The sequence below is a fragment of the Protopterus annectens genome, chromosome 2.part0, assembly GCF_019279795.1.
Source record: "Protopterus annectens isolate FY-2018-M chromosome 2.part0, PAN1.0, whole genome shotgun sequence".
Lineage (NCBI taxonomy): Eukaryota > Metazoa > Chordata > Ceratodontiformes > Protopteridae > Protopterus > Protopterus annectens.
The window spans coordinates 1,715,399,596-1,715,412,192 of NC_056728.1; the positions used below are offsets into that span (position 1 = coordinate 1,715,399,596).

Genomic DNA, 12,597 nt, shown 5'->3' on the forward strand with positions numbered 1-12,597 from the left:
CGTCAGGGTACTAATGCGCATGACCGACGTCATATCCTCAGTCTTTTTTGCCGCATGGTCCGATGCAGAAGCAGTTTTGCGAGTGCAGGTTGGCGTTCTGAAATATTTCCGAAGTCGGAGTTTCAGACCGAATCAGAGTTGGCTAAGTACCCGTTAGAACATTTTGGTTTTCTTGCCTCAGTATTTAACCGGATGTCAGAAAAAGTGAATAACTGTATTTCTTGTGGGAAACAGATACCTCATAGGGATTACCATACCTTGTGTATACCTTGTTTAGGGCCTGAGCACGACGTTGTTGGATGCCGCTCTTGTGCTAGGTTTAACAAACGCACTATTAAGAGACGGTTAGACTGTGCCAGGTTAGTGTTTGGGAAGCGTTGCAATTATAAAATGCCGCCGGATACTCCCGCCGCTTCGTCCAAAAAGCGCAAGGACAAACAAGCGAAGCCTAGGGTGGATGAACCGGCAGTCCCAGACGTCGGTTCTTTAGAAGGCTCAGTGGAGCCGGAGGTTTTGCCAGGAGTTTCTTTGGAGTCTCAGGCAGAGACTTTACTGTTACAGGATGTGCCTTCTCAGGAAGTAGGCCAGGCTGAGGGGGCTTCTCAGGTAACTGTTCTTCCCTCTCTTCCCAAGGTAGTTAGAGCTTCTCCTTCTGTTCCCAAAACTTCTTTGAGAGGTAGGCCAAGTTCAGCTTCAGTGGGGGCTTCTCCTAGCACTTCAGGTTCTGTGCCTAAGAAACATATGCTTAAAATGGCAGAAGATTTAATTACTATGATTAGAGGCTCTATGCCCCCTCCTGACAAGAGGCCTAGGGTGGAACCTGAGTTTGAGTGTTTGGAACAGTATTCAGAGGCTTCAGAGTCTTCTGCGGAAGACTTGCTGGAATTTCCACCTTATTCTGATTCTGATGTGGATGATTCCACACCTACAGCTTCTCCTCCTGAGGATTTCTCATTTTCAGAGACTCTGCATTCCATGAGAGAACACTTTAAATGGGAAGGCCAAGATTATTCTGATTCCAGGAAAAGGCTTAGGGAATTCTTATTTTTACCCCAACATAGGCCCTTAGCTATACCTCCTGTGTTGAATGTGGTGGAAGATGTTTTGCAGAGGCTTCCTGAACCCTGACTCTTTGCCTCCTGCTCCTGTTAAACCTGATAGGTACTATAGGGTGCCCGAAGCTCATAAGTATTTGTTTAAGAGTCCTAGGGCGGACCCAGAAACTGTTTCTCAGGGGCCTAAAGGTGTTAAGGCCTCTGTGGTTAAAAATCCTGTTCCCACTGATAAAGAGGCAAGGGCTTTGGATAGGTGGGGAAAGAAAGTGTATACTTCTTCCACTCTAGCCATGAGAGCGTTGAATTGTCAGTTTCACATGTTAAAATATCAAAATTATCTCCTTTCACAATTGAAATCTAAGGTGGATGCTTTGGCGGAAGGTATTGAGTGTAAAGAGTTGTTGGATTTAGTTCATGTGTCTGAACAAGTGGGTAAGCATTCTTTGCAATGTGGTTTTGATGCTGTACAGGCCTCCTCGAGGGTGGCTGCCACTAGTTCTGTTCTTCGCAGGCATGCCTGGTTGAGGGATCAGAATTTAGCTGAGCATGTTAAGACCAGGATTTTGGATGCTCCTTTACAGTCTGATGTGTTGTTTGGTTCGCCTGTGGAAGCAGTTTTAAAGAAAATGGAGGACAAAGCTAAGTCTATGCAAACTGTTAAAGATTTCTTGAAGGTGCAGTCTACAAAGTTTAGTAGAAATTGGCCTGCTAAGGGGTGGACATATCCTGCTTATGATTCCCAGTCTAGGGGTAGGTCTAGACGTGGTAGGGGCAGAGCTCAAGGTTCTTTTAGGCCTAGAACAGGGAGTTCACCTGGTCAGACTACTGGTGAGGGCAGGGGTCAGTCCTTTAGTAAACAGACCCAATGACCTGCCTTTTCAGCTGCCGGTAGATTCTCGTCTGGCAGCTCCTTTGGGAGGAAGACTGTCTCTTTTCAAAGACAATTGGGATTTAATTACTCAAGACAGATGGGTGTTGGATATCATTCACCACGGTTACAGGTTTTATTTCCATACATTGCCCCCTTTCAAAGGCATGCCAGACGTTCCTCCTCCACAAAGAAAAGAGGCTCACACGCAAATTTCTCAGTTACTCCAGATGGGGGCCATTCAGCCAGTCCCTGTATCAGAAAGGGGCCTAGGATTTTATTCTCGCCTGTTCCTAGTACCAAAGAAGGGGAACACGTGGAGACCAATTTTGGATTTATCTCTCCTCAACACTTATCTGGACATTCCCAAGTTCAAGATGTTGATGTTACAACAGCTTTTACCTCTGCTGGGCAAAGATCACTGGATGGTAACTTTAGATCTCAAGGAAGCTTACCTTCATGTGCCTATAAGGCTAAGTTGCAGGAAGTATCTGCGATTTCGAGCTGGAAATTCTCATTATCAGTTCTCTGCATTGCCCTTTGGCTTATCTACTGCGCCCAGAGTATTCACAAAGGTTCTGGCTCCAGTGATAGCTTACTTCAGGCTACAAGGAATTCAAATCTATCCTTACTTGGACGACTGCCTGATTCTGGCTCAAGAAAAGGAAGACCTTCTACAGCATCTGGAATATGTTATAGCAGTGCTAAGATGCCTAGGGTATTCTGTGAACGAAATAAAGTCCAGTCTAGTACCCTCTCAAGACATGTGCTTTCTGGGTGTGAGACTGAATACAGCAGCCCAGATGGCCTTTTAACCCGGACAAACAAAAGAGTCTATCACTTTACTTCCATCAACTATCTCATCAGTCCGTGCTGACTGCAAGGTCAGTCCTTCAAGCATTAGGGTTCATGGCATCTTGTATTCTGGTGCTTCCCAATGCCAAACTGCATATGAGGAAGCTACAATGGTATCTCAAAATGTATGGACACAGCACTGCCAGGATTTGGACACTGTCATTCAAATAATACCTTGCCTTCAAAAAGAATTTTGTGGTGGGCTCAGGCCTGTCACCTCAACACGGCCCTCTCTGTGTCCCGGCCAGAGGCAGTCAGATTTTAACGACAGATGCCTCGGACATTGCTTGGGGAGCTCATCTAAATGGAAAGTGGATACAAGACAAGTGGCCTGCCAGACTACAGCATCTACATATCAACATGAAGGAGATGTTAGCAGTCCAGTTTGCATTAATGGCTTTCAAGGAGTAACTTCTTCCAGGGCAGGTGTTGATTCTAACAGACAACACAACTGTCATGTGGTACATCAACAAACAAGGGGGAACACATTCTTACCCATTGTGCAGGCAAGCAATGATTTTATGGGAGACTGCGCTCAGCTTGCAACTAACTCTTCAGGCAAGGTTTCTGCCAGGAGCACAGAACTCCTTAGCAGATGTGTTAAGCAGACAAATCATGGATCCCCACGAGTGGAAACTGGATCTTCATGTATTTCAAAGGTTGACAGTGTCCTGGGGAACTCCAGACATAGATCTGTTCGCTTCTCCACTAAACCACCAGCTGCCAAAGTTTTGCACAAAGAGGTTACATCACACAGCTTGGAAAGTGGATGCTCTTTCTTTCAGTTGGAAAAATCTTCATGTGTATGCGTTTCCACCTCTGCCTCTTCTTCCAAAGGTGCTTCTAAAAGTCAGACAAGACCAGCCAAGGATGATTTTAATAGCTCCAGATTGGCCTCGGCAGCACTGGTACCCATTACTGAGGAGTCTAGTAAAGAAGCCTCCATGGCCTTTACCCTTGATTCCGCACCTGTTGTCTCAGAGAGAAGGCCACCTGCTCAATGTCAAGCTTCGCTCTCTTCATCTAACAGCATGGCATATTCTGTTTTGAAAGACAGCCGGTCTCAACTTCCTCAACAAGTTTTAAATGTGGTTATGGAAGCTAGAAGACCTAGTACAAGGAAAGTGTATGCAGACAAATGGAAGAGATTTTTATTTTGGAGTGCAGCAAGGAATTTGGAGATTTCTGAGCCTAATTTGAGTGTGGCTCTTCAATATCTTACTGAGTTATTGGACAAAGGTTTGTCCTTCTCTTCCATTAAGATTCATGCTGCAGCAATTTCAGCTCACTATGATTGTGACCCACCATTGTTTTCGCATCCTTTGTTCAAGCAGTTTCTTAGAGGGGCAAAGAATATAAGACCCCCAGATAGGGCTCCTACTCCTGCTTGGGATCTCAATTTTGTGTTGGAAAAACTTACTCTACAACCTTTTGAGCTCTGGCTACTGCTGAATTGAAATACTTGTCATGGAAGACTGCTTTTCTGTTGGCTATTACTTCTGCAAGAAGGGTGTCTGAGTTGCAGGCCCTTATGGCAGTAGAGCCCTTTTTGATTTTCCATAAGGATAGGGTATCATTACGTACTAATCCTTCCTTTATGCCTAAGGTGGTTTCTAGTGTGGCTTTAAACCAAACTATTCATTTGCCTACTTTTTATGCAGACCCCAAAATAAAGGAAAAGATTTTGCACACTTTAGATGTACACAGGCAATTGCGTTATTATTTAAGCAGGACTAAGGATTTTAGGCAGTCTCAGCAGTTGTTTGTTTCTTTTGCTTTGAGTTCACAGGGCAAGCCTGTGTCAAAACAGACTATTTCTAGGTGGATTGGGTTTTGCATTGCATTTTGTTATTCCCATCATGGCAAGGAGATTCCAGCTGGGATTAGGCCTCATTCCACTAGGGCTACTGCCACTTCAACAGCATTTCTAAGGGGGGTGGCAACTAAGGATATTTTGGAGGCAGCTACTTGGAGTTCAGTGCATACTTTCTCTAAGCATTATCACCTTCCCCTCTACTCTAAGTCTAGGGCTGGTTTTGCCACAGCTATTTTGCAAGGCATGTTGTCAGCTCCTGCTTCTTTATGATTTGCCAGCCTCCCTTACCTCTGCTTTGGGATTCTACCCAATAGTAAGGACTGCAGCAATGTGGAACGAAGAACATAGTACAGTTTTATACCTACCATAAATGTAGATGTTCGAGGATCCACATTGCTGCAGTCCAATTTACCCTCCCTCCTTCCCCTCTGTGTTTAGGGGTGGTTGTGTAGGTGAGGTTATCTGCTGATATTTTTGTATATATTTTTGTATATAATGTACATGTTTTGGGTGCAGGTATTTTGGGCCTTGTCTTTTTAGGGTCTTCTGACATCTGGGGCAAGAAAAGACTGAGGATATGACGTCGGTCATGCGCATTAGTACCCTGACGTACTGACGTCAGTCTAATGCGCCCTGACCGACGTCAGCCATATACTCTGGTATTCGGGCCGACTGGACAGCGGACTACCCAATAGTAAGGACTGCAGCAATGTGGATCCTCGAACATCTACATTTATGGTAGGTACAAAACTGTACTTTTCCTCTCACTCTAGCCCAAGGTTTCCTAGTGGCCCTGGATTTGAGTGATACTTGCCTTCCTATTCACCCTCTTCAGGAAGTTTACATTTCTGTTTCTTCCTCTTTCAATTTTCTGCTTTGCCCTTTGGTCTCTGCTGCCCCAAGGGTGTTGACAAAATGCCTACTTTCTGTGATTGCTTTTTGCAAGCTCCAAAATGTTCAGATTTTGCCTTATCTAGATGACCTGTTGCTTCATGCATCTTCTCAGTCGCCTGTTTCAGGATCGGAAATTCACCATATCTCTCCAAAGTCTGGGGCTTGCTGTCAACCTTCAAAAGTCTGTTCCGACTCCCTGTTAGGATCATGTGTGTCTGGATTGCAGAATGTTGGGCTCTGTTCTACCTCCAAAAGTTTTATCCCTTGACTGCTTTCTTTCAGATTCTTCCTGTTTCTGCTGTTTCAGCCAGTGTTTTTCTTGGAGCCCTGCGGTTCATGGCCTCTTCTGTTTGTGTTCCCCCTTGCCAGAGTGCACATGCAGAAGCTAGTGTTACCTCAGTTCGGTTTGGCTTCAGCATTGCCACCCTTTGGATTTCACTGTGCCTTTCCTTGTGTAAACTTGTAATTTTGAGTGGTGGATTCAGCAAGTTTCCCTCAGCGCAGGCCTGCCCTTTCAGCCTTTGATACCTTCTCAAGAGTTACTGAGCTGTAGGGTAGGGGGCTTCCTGTGGTCACCTGAAAGTCCAAGGTCTTTTGCCTCCCATCAGAGGTCAGACCATATCAGCATCAAAGAGATAGCTCTGTTTCTGGCCCATCGGGCTTTTCATCCAGTGCCTCTTTTCGGGCCATCTGAAAGTTAACACTGACAGCACCACAGTGATGTGGTATGTCAACAAGCGAAGGGGGGTACGAAATCTAACCATTTCTGCAGGCTGGATCTTCAGGCGTGGGATCTGGCTCTTATTGGCCAACTCTTCAGGCAATGTATATTCTCTCAGAGCACAATTTAGTGCCAGACTGCTTGAGTACGTCCAAAACACAGGCTCATGGATGGATGCTTCCAGAGATGTGTTTCTGGACATAGTCCATCAATGGAGTATTCCTCTGGTAGATCTTTTTGCCTCCTGAACAGGCAGCTTCCTCACTTCTGTTAGTGCTGTGCCATGGAATGGGAGAAGTATGCCATTTCTTTTACTTGGAAGGGGGTGATGTTCATCGTGCATACAGCTGCAGTAATCACAGATGGGTTCTCTGCCGTCAGGCGGGTCCTCGGTCGGCCGAATTCCAAAGTCTAGGTCCGGCGTCGGTTGGTGTTGCTTTCTCTCGACGTCAGTGAGGCCAGGGTATACAAGACACAGCCGACGCCATGTTCTTCAGTCTTTTTTGCCGCGCGGTGCCCGAAGCAGAAGCAGTTCGCAAGTGCCGGTCGGCCAGCTCCTGAATTATGAAAAATTGGAACCAAGTCTTCATTAAAGCTAAGTACCCGTTGAAACTTTTCTTGCCTCAGACCGATGTCAGAAAAGTTAATAATTGTATTGCTTGTGGAAGCAAATACCGATAAGGATTTCCATTCCTCTGCATACCTTTAGGCCCAGACCACGACGCTCGGCTGTCGCTGGCGCTACCTTCAATAAATGCACTATTAAGCGTCGGGCGGAGTTCGCCCAACACTTTTTTGGAAAAGCCTTTGATTATAAAATGTCGTCGGAGACTCCGACTACCGTTTTGTCCAAAAAACGCAAGGACAGACACCACGCCAAAACCAGCTACACGTGGTCCGGTTCTCAGCGAGACGCCTTTGCAGTCCCTGACTACCGACGACACTTCTTTGGCGGTGTCCTCTGTACCAGAGACCGCAGGTACATCGGCCCCTTCCCAGACTACAACCGAAGCCATTGCTAATGTTGAGCCTCCTAATGTGGACAGGTCCACTTCCACCCATGGTGTCTTTAGACCCTCATCTTCTTTTTCTAGTAAGGCCTTTACTAAATCCAAAGCAGCCAGGCATCCCAAGAGGCCTGTTGCACAAGGCCCTTCTCCAGGCCCCATGCCTAAAAAACAGATGCTGAAAATGGCTGAGGATTTGATTACTCTTATCAGGGGTTCTCAACCCCCTCCAGACAAGAGACCCAGAGTGGAGGAAGATTCTCACTCTTCTGATCAGGGCTCCATTTTATCAGAACATTCTGATGTAGAGGAACACTCTTACTCCCCTTTTGAAGATTCGGATGCAGAGCAGTCCATTCCTTCTGCATCTCCTCCTGAGGATTTTTCCTTTGGGGAAACCTTGCATACTTTAAGGGAACACTTCCATTGGGAAGGCCAAGACTTTTCTGATTCCAAGAAAAGACTTAGGGAATTTCTTTTGTTACCTCAACACAGGCCTCTGGCGATACCTCCTGTTTTGGACATACTTGATGATGTTTATTCGGAGGCTTGCCTTAACCCGGATTCCCTGCCTCCTGCACCAGTCAAACCTGATAGGTACTACAGAGTTCCTAACTCTCACCAATTCCTCTACAAAAGCCATAATGCTGACCCTGAGACCATTTCTTAAGGCCCCAAGGGATTGAAGGCCTCTACTGCCAAGAATCCACTTCCTGCCGAAAGAGAGTCAAGATCTTTAGAAAGGTGGGGAAAAAAGGTATATACCTCTGCCACCCTTGCCATGAGGGCCTTAAATTGTCAGTTTCATATGCTTAAATAGCAACAGTTCCTGTTATCACAATTAAGGAATAAAATGTCTCAACCTCTACAACCAGATTTAAAGGAGTTACAGGATGTCCTTCAAGGATGCATCTGCAGTCATAACAAATGGGTTGTCCTGTCGTCAGGGGCAAGGGGGCCTCGAAACCCAACCCTTTTTTTGGGGGAAAAAAAATTTTTTAAAAAAAAAAGGGGAAAAACCCCCCTTTTTTTTTTAAAAAAATTTTAAAAAAACCCCCGGGCATAAAAAAGGGTTTTTTTCCCCCCCCCGGGGGAAAAAACCAAACTGGGGGGGGGGGGTTTTTTGGGCCCCCCCCGGGCGGTGTTTTTTCCCCACCCTTTTTTTCCCTTTGGGGGGGGGGCCCCCCCGGGGGGGGGCCCCCCCCCAAAAATTTTTTTAAAATTTTTTTTTTTTTAAACCTTTTAAAAAGGGAAAACTTTTAATTAAAAAAAAAAATTTTTTTCCCCAAAAGGGGGGGCCCCCCGGGGGGTTTTTTTTTTTTTTCCCCGGCCGGCACCCCCTTTTTTCCCCCCCCCTTTTTTTTAAAAATTTGGGGCCCCGGGTTTAAGGAAAGAAAAAAAAAACCCCCTTTAAAAAAAAAACCCCCCGGGTTTTGGGGAAAAGGAAACCCCCCCCCCCCTTTAAACCCTTTTTGTTTCGAATTTTTTTTTTTTCCCCCCCAAAAGGGGGGGCCCCCTTCCCCCCCAAAAATTTCCGGGGTTTTTGGGGTTTTTGGGGGGCCCCCCAAATCGGGGTTTAAAAAACCCCCCCGGGGTTTTTTTTTTTGGGGGGGTTTTCCCCCCGGGGGACCCCAAATTTCCCCGGAAGGGCCCCCCCCAAAAAGCCCGGAAGATTTTTTTCCCCCGGGGGGGGGAAAAAATTTTTTCCCCAAAAACCAAAAATTTTTTCCCCCTTTTTTCCCTTTTTTCCCCCCCCCCTTTTTTTTTTTGGGGAAACCTTTTTTTTTTTTTTCCCGGGGGTTTTTTTTCCCCCCAAAATTTTTAAAAAAAAAAACCATGGGGGAAAAAAAATTTTTTTGGGGGAAAAAATTTTTTTAAATTTTGGGAAAAAACCCCCCTTTAAAAAAATTTTTTTTTTAAAACCCACCATTTTAAACCCCCCCGGGGGGCCCCTCCCCCCCAAAAATTTTCCCCCCCCCCAAAAAATTTTTGGGGGGAAAAAAGTTTTTTTTTTTTTTTTTTTTTAAAACCCAAAAAGGGTTTTTTTTAAAAAAAACCCGGCCCCCCCTTTAAAAATTTTTTTAAAATTTAAAAAACCCCCGGGGGGCCCTTTTTTAAATTTGGGGTTTTTAAAAACCTTTTTTCCCCCTTTTTCCAAAAAAAAAGGGGGGAAAAAAAAAGGGGGAAATTTTAAAAAAAAAATTTTTTTTTTAAAAAAATTTTTTTCCCCCCCAAAAAAAAAAAATTTTCAAAAAATTTTTTTTCCCCCCCCCTTTTTGGGAAAGGGGTTAAAAAATTTTTTTTCCCCCCCCTTTAAATTCGAAAAAAACCCCCCAGGGAAAACCCCCCCCCCAAAAGGGGGGGAAAAAAGGGGGAAAACCCCCCAAAAAAAATTTGGTTTTTAAACCCAAAAAAAAATTTTTTCCCCCCCAAAAAAATTTTTTTTTTAAAAAATTTTTAAAAAAGGGGAAAATTTTAAAATTTAAACCAACTTTTTTTTTAAAAAAAAAAAAGGGGGGCCCCCCCCCAAAAAAAAAAAAAATTTTTTAAAAAAGGGGGTTTTAAAAACCAAAAAAAGGGGGGGGAAAAAAATCTTTTGGCCCCCAAAAAAATTGGGAAAAAAAGGGAAAAACCTTTAAAAGAAAAAAATTTTTAAAAAAAGGTTCCCCCAAATTTTAAAGGGGGAAAAATTTGGCCTTTAATTTTTAAAAAGGGGGGGCCCCCGAAAAAAAAAAGGGGGGGGGGGCAAAAAACCGGAAAGCCCCCCCCCCGGGAAAAAAAAACCCCCGGGCCCCCCGGCCAAAAAAAAAAAAATTTTTTAAAAAAAAAAACCCCCTTTTAAAAGGGAAAAAAGGGAAAAAAAAAAAAGGTTTTTTTTAAACCCCCCAAAAAAAATTTAAAAACCAAAAACCAAAAAAAAAAAAGGGGAAAAAAAAGGGGGGGAAAAAAAGGCCCCTAAAAAAAAAAAACCAACTTTTTTCCAAAAAAAAAAAAAAATTTTTTGGGCCTTTTTAAAAAAAAATTTTTTTTTTAAAAAAAACCCTAAAAAAACCCCGGGGAAAAAATTTTTTTAAAAAAGGGGGGAAAACCCCCCCCCCAAAAAAAAAAAATTTTTTTTGGGGGCCAAGCTTTTTTCCCCGGGTTGTTTTTTTTAAAAAAAAGGAAAAAAACCCCAAAACCCCGGCCTTTTGGGGCCAAAAAAATAAAAAAAACCCCCCCCCCAAAACAAAAAAAGCGGGCAAAAAAAAAAATTTTTTTAAAAAAAAAAAATTTTAAAAAAACCCCAAAAAATTTTGGGGGGTTTTAAAAAAAAATTTTTTTAAAAAAAAAAACCCCCAAAATTTTCCAAAACAAAAAAAAAAGGTTTTTGGGGGGAAAAAAAACATTTGGCCCCCCGGTCCCAAAAAAGGGGGATTTTTTTCCCCCCAAAAAAAAGGGGAAAAAAAAAACCCAAATTCCCCCCCCCCAAAAAAGGGGGGGGGAAAAAAAAATTTTCCTTAAAAAAAAAACCTTCGGGGGGGGGGGCCCCCCCTTTTTATAAAAATTAAAAAACCAAAAAAAAAAAAACCCCAAAAAAAAACCCCCCCCTTTAAAATTTAAAAAAACCCCCCCTTTTTCCCAAAAAAAAACCCCAAAAATGTCCCCCCAAAAAGGCCCCCCAAAAAAAAAACCCGGGCCCCAAAAAAAAAAAAACCCCCCCCAAAAAAAATTTTAAAGGAAATAAAAATTTGGGTTTTTAAAAGAAAAAAATTTCAAAAAAAAAAAAAACCCCCCTTTCCATGGGGGGGTTTTTTTTTTTTAAAGTTAAACCGAAAAAAATTTTTTTTTGGGGGTTTTAAAAAAAGGGGGGCCCAAAAAAAAAATTTTTTTTGGGGAAACCCCCTTCCCAAAGGGGGTTTTTGGGGGGGGAAAAACCCTTTTTTTTTCCCCCCAAAAAATCTTCCCCCCCCAAAAAAAATTTTTTAAAAAATTTTAAAAAAAGGGGAAAAAAATTTAAAGTTTTTTTTTTAAAAAAAAAAATTTGGAAAATTTAAAATTTTGCCGGGGAAAAAAAGGGGAAAAAAAAAAAAAAAAAAAAAAAACCCCCCCCCCGGGGGAAAAAATTTTCCCCCCAAAAAAAAACCCGGGTTTTTTCCCCCCTTTTAAAAAAAAAAAAAAAAACCCCAAAAAAAAGAAAAATTTTTTAAAAATTTTTTTTTAAAAAAAACAAAAAAAAAAAAAGGGTTTCCCCCCTTTTTTTTAAAAGGGTTTAAAAAATTTTTTCCCCCCCTTTTTTTTCCCCAAAAAATTTTTTTTAAAAACCCCAATTTTTTGGGGGGGGCCAAACCCCCCCAAAATTTTTCCCCCCCCCAAAGGGAAATTTTTTTTTTTTTTCCCCCCCGGGGGCCCGGGAAAAAACCCCCAAAAATTTAAAAAAAAAAAAAAAAACCCCCCCCCCCCCGGGGGTTTTTTTTCCCCCCAATGGAAATTAAAAAAAATTTTTTTTTTTTCCCCCAAACCCTTTTTTTTGGGGGAAAAAAGGGGGTTTTAAAATTTTTTAAAAAGGGCCCCCCTTTTTTCCCCCAGAAAAAATTTTTTGGGGAAAAAAATTTTTTCCCCCCCGGGGCCCCCCCAAAACTTTTTTTTTAAAGGGCCCTTTAAAAAACCCCTTTTTAAAAAAAAAAAATTTTTTTTTTTTAAAAAACCCTTTTTTGGGCCCCTTTTTTTAAAAACCCCCAAAAAGGGGGGTTTTTGGGGTTTGTTTTTTAAAATTTTTTGGTTTCCTTTTTTAAAAAATTGGGCCTTTTAAAAATTTAAATTTAAACCCCGGGGGGGGGGAAAAAAAGGGGGGGAAAAATTTTTAAAAAAAGGAAAAAAACCCCTTTTTCCCCCCCCCCCCAAAAAAAAAAACCCCTTTAAAAAACCCCCGAAAAAAAAAAATTTTTTTTTGGGGGGGCAAAAAAAATGGGGGAAAAGGGGGTCCCCCCCTTTGGGGAAAACCCAAAAAAAAACCCCCCCCTTTTTTTTTTAAAAATGGGGGGGAAAAAAATTTTTTATTTGAAAAACCTTTGCCCAAAAAAAGGGGCCCTTTTTTAAAAAAAGGGGGTTTTTTTTTTAAAAAAAAAAAAAAAAACCCCCCCCCAAAAACCCAAAAAAAAAAAAAACCCCCAAAAAGGGCCTTTCGGGGAAAACCCCAAAAGGTAAAAATTAAAAAAGGGGGAAAAAAAAAAGGGGCCCTTTTTCCCCCCCAAAAAAAAAAAAAAAAAACCCAAACCCCCTTTTCCCCCGGGGGTTTTTTTTTTGGGGGGGGGGGTTTTTTTTGGGAAAAAAAAAAAAAAAAATTTTTTTGGGAAATTTTTTCCCCTTTTTTTGGGGGGGGCCCCCGGGAAAAAAAAAAATTC

General features: G+C 42.5%; 1 protein-coding gene across 1 annotated transcript in view; it reads left to right on the top strand.

The window, feature by feature from the left end:
• Window positions 1–12,597, top strand: part of SSU72 (SSU72 homolog, RNA polymerase II CTD phosphatase) — a 940,682-nt gene that overhangs the window by 89,521 nt on the left and 838,564 nt on the right. The window lies entirely within an intron of this gene.